Raw genomic sequence first — 7,899 nt, forward strand, 5'->3', positions numbered from 1 at the left:
AATCATGGTAGCCTACAGTATTTCCATAGTGATCTTTTACAAGCATTTTCTGGATTTTGATGTTATCTTCTGCCAGCAGGTCACGAGCAAAGTTCACACTTTCATTAAGTTTTTTCTTTTGTACACTTTTCCAGGTTGGCCCATATTTTGTTTTAGGTAGGACTTTCCTTTTGTTTGTGCGTCTTTTAAGGAGTCTTCCTAATAACACATGTGCTGTTTTTGCACTCTTCTGGCATTCTTTCGCTTGTCTTTTCTGGCCTCTAACTTCGTCTTCTGCTACCTTCCTACGTTTCCTTTCATTTTCTAGTTCATGTTCCATTTGTCTTTTAACTCCACCGAGATTTAATTTATATATGGTGCTTTTCAACTTGTCCAAAAATTGTTGACCTTGCCTGCCACCAGCACTCAAAGCCTTTGATGCAGGTCGCATAATATATCGTATTTTGTCATCGAGACGTTTAACAATGCCAGCATCTGCATATTTTGCATCAATGCTGTTCAAATGAAATATTTTCTTTAGTACAGATTCACTCTGTTTGAGTCCAGGTCCCATATCACTTTCGCGTACTAGCTGGTACAAAGTAAAGCAATTGATGTAAATTACCCACGATTCTGAATTTGTTCCAGAAGGTGCACCAAATACTGCAGGTAGAAAACTTACACTAAATACTAAGTATAGTGCCAAAGAGGAAAAAATTAGCTTCACAGTCAACAGTTTCATTTTTTTTTTTTTTTTGGGGGGGGGGGGGGTTTAAACAGTAATTTTTAGCACAATAGTCATAATTCAATACAAAGTAAAGTCAGCTGGAAACTTAGGTTTTTAGATTGAAGCTTACACAATTCAAGCAGTGTAATTCTCACTGTAAGTACTGTGTGTCCAAAGTTGAATCGACCAAAATGAGTCAGCGATGAACACAATCAAAAATCTAAATCAGTTGGAAGATTTCAAAACTTCCACCCAGTTCAAACACCAGTGTAAGTTACATCATTGTACACACACAGTTTGAACTCAGATACACGCATATCTGGAAAAGTTTCAATTAAATATGAATTTGAAAGTTTGATGAGCTAAACAACCATATGAATCGGTCCGAATGTGTACTTGAATTACTTGAAAGTCACAGTTTGAACTCAGATATATCTGGCAAAGTTTCAATTAAATATGAATTTGAAAGTCTAATGAGCTACACAACCATATGAATTTGTCCGAATGTGTACATGAATTACTTGGAAGTTACAGATGAGATAACAAGCCCATGCTTTATAAGGTGACCCCTACTTTGCCTAGTTCAAACTTGTTTCCTCGATCTTTCACGAAACGAAAAACAAGAAGATGTCCACGATGGAGTAGTTTTTTGTCAAGTTGTTTTGTTTCCACATTTACAACATATTGTTCCAGGCACCTTCTTTCATGTATCCATATCTGTATAGTGCTCTCCACAACATAAGCAAAGTCTCCTGCTGCATTGACTATGCGAAAAAACCAATCAGTCCCTAGAAATGTGGCAACGGATGCCCAATCAGCTGTGAAGATGTCTTTCCTTTTCAAACGGACTGGATGACCATTTATGACCTCCACAAACCTATTGAATGTTTCTACTTGTATGGGAATATGCAGAGTAACTTCGGTGTCCTGAACACGGGAAATATTGAGGTTTTCTTTCACCTTGACAAGCAAATCCTTTTTCACAAGTTCCAGAGCATCTGATTTTTCCTCATTCACATCTACAACTTCACTTTTAAGTCTCCATTCATTGTACTTATCTTCCCATCCGACATAATGGACTAAAACTTCATCACCTTTATCAGATATTCTTTCATCGAGGACTTCCAAGCGGAATAGCGTAGCTGTGGACCATTTGTCTTTCTTTTCGTGAAGACGTTCATTTAAGTTCACACTGACATCTTCAAAGCCATGGTCGTGAATTGAAGCATAATCCACACGCCTCTTCTTTCTCAGATCCATAACCTGAAAGAAATATTTACAAAAAGAACACAATTTTTGGCTCTGTGCATGGTCCCTAGTACATTTTATGAAGACCGAGGTGAAGTGGAACAGGAGGTGAAGTGGGACGGCTTAGTGCAAAAAGCGCGGCGCGTTAAATGGCCCGTCAATCAGCGCGTTAAACGGCGCGTTGCAAAAAGCTCAATTCTTTTCCGAACAATTGGTATTTGCGCTGTTGGTATTCATACAATGACATGCACTACGTGTTACAAAAAAAAAACATTTCCCACTTTTGATCCTTAATAGTTCGAAAACTAAATCAGATAACACTGTCATGGATTTAGCTGAATAGTGTACAATAATTTAGTTGGAGTCGATTTGAATATGAAAGAATAGGTTTCATTAAATCCATGATTAATTTTAAAGTTAGGGTCCAGATTTTGGTCAGAGTGTGTGCTTACAATGACCCTGAACAATGGACATGAATACCACTTTTTCAGAGCTCTGCCGACTAGGCTTCTTGTCTCTTGCTCCAGGGCACATAAATACTTTATTATCAATTCATGTGGCTTGCCCTGGGCTCTGCTAGTCTGAATTCATGGTATCGAAAAAAAACTATAAATTTGTCAGATTACTAGTAAACAATTGTGTTAAAAAAACTTTAGATTTTAAGCTTATACCAAATTTAGTGATAGCCTCATTGAGACAAATTTTGAAAATGATTGTCAGCTGGAATGAAACGTGTGGTATGCAAGCACATGGAAACAGGGCTTACTTTTTTGTGCGTGCATTTTACCCTTTGCCATGAATTCAGGTTAGCAGTGTCTAGGGCAATCCAACATAAATCATTAATAAAGCATTCATGTGCCTGTGAGCAAGAGACCAGAAGCTTAGTCGGCAGAGCTCTGAAAAAGGTCATGAAGGTGGTATCCATGTCCATTGTTCGAGGTCATTGTAAGCACACACTCAGATACACAACATTGCTTTCTGTGTAATTAAAGATCAAGTTTTCTACCGAGAATTAGAATTTGACCAAAATCTGGAATATAACTTTAAAATCAATCATGGATTTATTGAAACCTATTTATGCTTTCGTATTCAAATCACCTCCAACTAAATTGTACACTATTAAGCTATTTCTCATATCCACGACAGTGTCATCTGATATATAGTTTCCGAACTATTAAGGATCAAAAGTAAGAAATGTTTTTTCTAACAAGTAGTACATGTCATTGTATACCTTACATACATTTAATAGCACAGCCATAGACATGACATCGTCTAAGTTACCGACCCAAAGTTAAATGAAATTCGTGGTGAGTAGCTTTTAATACTTGTTTTGCATATTTTATTTCCTTGTGAAAACCGCAAAACTAATTCAATAGAATGTCCTAATCAATTTATTCGGCGTTGATTGATTCTAATCGTCTAGTTTTAAATAGGGTTGGCCGCTCATTTCCCTATTAATTACAGACGTCCTTATAAAATAAGAGGCCAGTGAATTTCCGACAGATTTTCATTCGGTCTATCCTACTGGCAAATCAGTTGACCGATTAGCCAGCAAACATAAAATACCATATGTGGGACTGCACTGGTATTTTCACCAAAACACGCGCAGAATGGCTCCTAAAACTACAGACGATTAGAATCAATCAACGCCGAATAAATTGATTAGGACAATCTAAACTGAATTAGTTTTGTGGTTTTCATCAAAAAAGAATAGAATTTCCAAAACAAGTAAAGTTACTCACCGCAAATTTCGTTTAACTTTGGGTCTGTAACTTTGACGGTGTCATGCTGACTTTCCGTAACGCTCCACTACCGCCCATCAGCTACAGTGTATGCAATACCTATGGCATAATTATGCTGTGCTAATGTATATGTATATGTATATGTATATGTATAATGATCGACATGTATAAATACCAACAGCGCAAATAGCAATTACTCGAAAAATAGAAAACTTTTTGCAATGCCACAAAAATCTATATTTTATTCATTTTTTACGCGCCGTTTGACGCGCCATTTCACGCGCCATTTAACGCGCCGCGCTCTTTGCACTAAGCCAGTGGGACAGCTCTATAACTCAAACACTAATAAACTGATGAACAGTCTGCTTTTGAAATATCCCTTAACAGGTGTTGCTAAGCACTCTTCATCTAGATTTAAAAACGTGTCCTTTTTTCACAGGTCTTGCTGCCTTCTTGAAATGGTAAGTAAATTTACAGATACCATACAAGGCTGTGGAGCTATTACACCTGAGTTACATAATGGTCTGGTAGATGTGTAAAAGAATTCACGAAATTTCTTAGGATAATACCTAAACCTCTGATTATGAGCTAATTTTTAGTATTTTTTACCAATGGGGTAAACTGACACACCGATTCTTATTGCACTCCCTGTCCAACTTCTCCCCACGATGTCCCACTTCTCCCAAATAAGTTTCTTACTGTCCCACTTTACCCCTGCCAGTGTCCCACTTCTCCCCAGGGTGTCCCAAGTCACCCCCTAATTCCCCAAATAACAGTTTGTAAAGTCATTGATTACATACAGAGGAAAGACGAAGGCCTAATAAAAACTACTGCACAATACACCGCAGTACCCATTGTCTTTGACGTGTAAACAGGAGCTGGCTATCCTAAATATTCTGGGAGTTACAGGGTAGAATTCATAAAATTGAAAATATGTCCCACTTCTCCCCAGTCTCCCCAACATATGCATAAATCAAAACTGAAATGACAATAACTGCCAGTATGACTAAAACTATTATTGACTTTTTTTTTTTTTTTATTCCAAGCAAATTATACAGTTTAAGTCCTAGCCTGGCTATTCATAACATGAACAGAAACAAAAATATAGTGATACTTTAAGTTTCTAGCACAGTGACAGAGAAGTCAAAAAATTCATGCAGTGATTTTACCAGTTATAATTCTAGCATCTTGCTGTGCAGCAGGTCGACTGAACATTCGCTTGTACATCCTGGCTGATCAGAGTATTTCGTCTCTGGCTGAGCACCGACTGAACATCATGAGCTGCAGTAGAGGATGATGGCAGTGGAGGTCTGTCTGTGATATATAAAACAAAAGGAAATTGTTTTTGTCTATTGATGACTTTTAAAGAAAAAAAGAAAATTGTCTCAAATTCCTTTGGCTTGGGGCTAAAATCGTGTTTTTTGTTGTTGGGTTTTTTGGGGGGCCGAAGAGAAAACAGTAGATCTATAGGCTACACAGAATTTTTTCAAATTGCATTTTTAGGTAATTATTTTGCATACATGTAAATTTGCTTTGCAGCCAAATGAATTTCCTTTTATTCCCTTGAAGTGATGCAAGAAAACAAGAAAACAAACAAACAGAAAAGAAAGCCAGACCCAGAGTCTCTTTAAAACCAAAGTGAGAGAAAAAAAGGAAATGCAGTGTCAGTGCTAGACAGAAAGATCCGTCTGTCCGGAGGACTCTTTTGTATTTTGCCATTAACGCCGTCCTCCGTAGACAGACGGAAGGTTGTAGTACCCATTGCTGTGTGGATGTTCTTAACCACTGTCTCTATTGAAAATTGGGTGAGGCCGGGTACCTCACCCTTCTCGATTGCGTCTAATTCACGGCCCTAGGTCGGCAAATTTAAGCTTGAATAGTTAAATCAACCCTATATCCCCCCCCCCCCCCCATTGAGAATGATTTTCATTCAAGATTCTCTTGCTAGTCGGTGTGCGGTGACGGGAAAAAAGTGCCCCCCCCCCCCCCCCCCCCCCCCCACTGAGCATAATTTTGGAGATTCTGCTGACGGCGGCCGACGATGGAAAAAAGTGAGCCCCACCCCCCTTTAGTTTAGGCTTTAGAGGTTTCTACTAGAATTAGGGAATTCCTGGATCCACCGCTGCTAGGACTAAGTCTAAGCCTGTTCATCGATCAAATGAGTAAGATTAAGAAAGATGATGAATCATTAATATAGACATACAAATGCACGCACACACACACACACACACACACACAGTTCAATACAATTATTTTCCTTCTGTATGCATGCAATGCACGAGTTCTGAGAGTACCCAGTAAGCGCAGCCAGCTGATCCGCGTTATTGAAACCCCTTGACTTCCCCTGAGCAAGGATGGTACGACCCGGTTCGCTGGCTGCCTGCAGATTTCAGTGTAACGACATCGTACCGAAAGAATTATGGATTTTATTCAATCATCCCTTTTAACGATTCTGTGCATGCCATCAGGCTCAACATACTTTACAATGTTCCTCAAACGTTTATTTATAAACAGGTATAACTTTGGTGATATAATATTAAAGAGAAACAAGTTAAACTTACCAAAATTTGCGGCTATGCCCGAGCCAGACAGGAGGCAACACAACCGGTGGGCAACGTAACACACGTAAATCAGTGCAATTCCGGTTTCCGCGGAACTCATAGCAAACTTCCCAAAATGAGACAAAGCTCCCAATTGGTTTAATCTTTTGACGGGGGTATTATTCATCCAATGGAAATGCTTTATATATCAAACTGTTCAGAATAACCTGAAGGACTTCAATCTTTTTCCGGTGATGAAAAATAGCCCACTCCCGGCAAGAAACCGCTAGATATAGTCGGAAGAGTTCAGTAAGAAAGATCGATACCACAGAAATTTTGACCAAATTAATGAAAAGTGAGCAATAAATGACGGTGCAATGGAACAACAAAAAATCTTAATTTTTACATCATCATAAAGAAGAAAAGTTAAATTTTCTAATGCTCTTTCCGGTGGTGAACTAGGCCGATCGAATCAGAAGATATGGTTGAAGAAAGGAGGAAATTACACATTTTTACTGCTATTTACTGCAGCGCGCGGTGGGTTTAAAGAGGTTGATGCTTAAGTGTATGGGTAAAATCCATATGCATGCCATCTGCTTTCGAATGACAAATTTTTATTTTCTTGGAAAATTTGAGCCCGAAGGTGCGCTAACCCCTTTTTCCATTGAGCCGACGATATATACAGCTACTGCCTTTTCCAACTTCTTGCAAAGAGTGGGATTTTGTACCTTCTCAATAACCAAAATTTTGTCGGAGTTCATGAATGGACGTTGATGTTTCTAATTCAGAGATCTGTATCTTAATGCTGGGAAAAGAGAGGATTCAAGTGATCCAGTAGCGAAAAAAATTTGAAAATTAGATTGTAGGCCAACTTGTTTTTTCCCAAAGTCTATCAAGTTGAAGTTGTTGATAACATCTCCAAACAGCCAATCTACACTCAATCGTACTGAACTCATTGATCTGCTATAGTCCTAATATGCTCCTATAAGGTTGTTGCCTTTGAAGGGACACTCTAAGTGTGCCCTCATAGGGTAGGCAGGGTCACCATATACCGGACACATTGCCGTTGTGGTCAACTGAATATTGTTCTAGCTCTCGCAAGAGACATGACTCCCTTAGGAAGTAACAGTCATGCCTCCTTCTCTCTGTTGGATTGTACAAATGAGCGATTATCCCATTTGCACATGTCACAGATTGATTCTTACATGTAGGTCCATGCGCTCTTTTGTGTCTGTTGTTAAAACACCCTGATGTTCTTGCAGGCGGCATATTGGCCTCACAGTGCCGTCAATGTGGCTAAGCCATACTGGAATATTGTTCATCATGGCTCGATTCCGAAGGATCATTATCAGTCTGCTGGAAATCCTGGTTTTTGCGCCAAGCTGTTGTCTTTGGTGTGTTATACCCATTACTCAAGTGATCCAAATAATTCTGTTTACGTTTTCTTTTTTGCACTGCTGACTTCGCAGCCAAGTTCTTTAGGTACACTGTACTGTCCCCTCTTCTTTGACTCGTTTGTCATGTTCACATGTCTTACACAAAATTCTCCAACGGCCTTTCAGCCGCCTAACACAGGTTGGACTGTGATGCGGCAGCTGCTCAGTCTCTGATTGAAGTTCATTTGTTCTGGAGACAGTCGGCCATTGTAGCTGTACGGTTTCAT

General features: G+C 39.1%; 1 long non-coding RNA gene across 1 annotated transcript; it reads right to left on the bottom strand.

Annotated features, from left to right (window-relative positions):
* Nucleotides 1-808: 808 nt before the first annotated feature.
* Nucleotides 809-6,551, bottom strand: LOC139738823 (uncharacterized). Its single transcript, XR_011711466.1, has 3 exons — nt 6,258-6,551; nt 4,866-5,010; nt 809-1,969 (listed from the first exon to the last, which is right to left on the bottom strand). It is a non-coding gene; the product is annotated as an uncharacterized lncRNA (long non-coding RNA).
* Between the last annotated feature and the right edge of the window lie 1,348 nt (nt 6,552-7,899).

The sequence above is a fragment of the Diadema antillarum genome, unplaced genomic scaffold (assembly GCF_040938485.1).
Source record: "Diadema antillarum isolate AM-2024a unplaced genomic scaffold, OU_Dant_1.0 seq00000769_RagTag, whole genome shotgun sequence".
NCBI lineage: Eukaryota > Metazoa > Echinodermata > Echinoidea > Diadematoida > Diadematidae > Diadema > Diadema antillarum.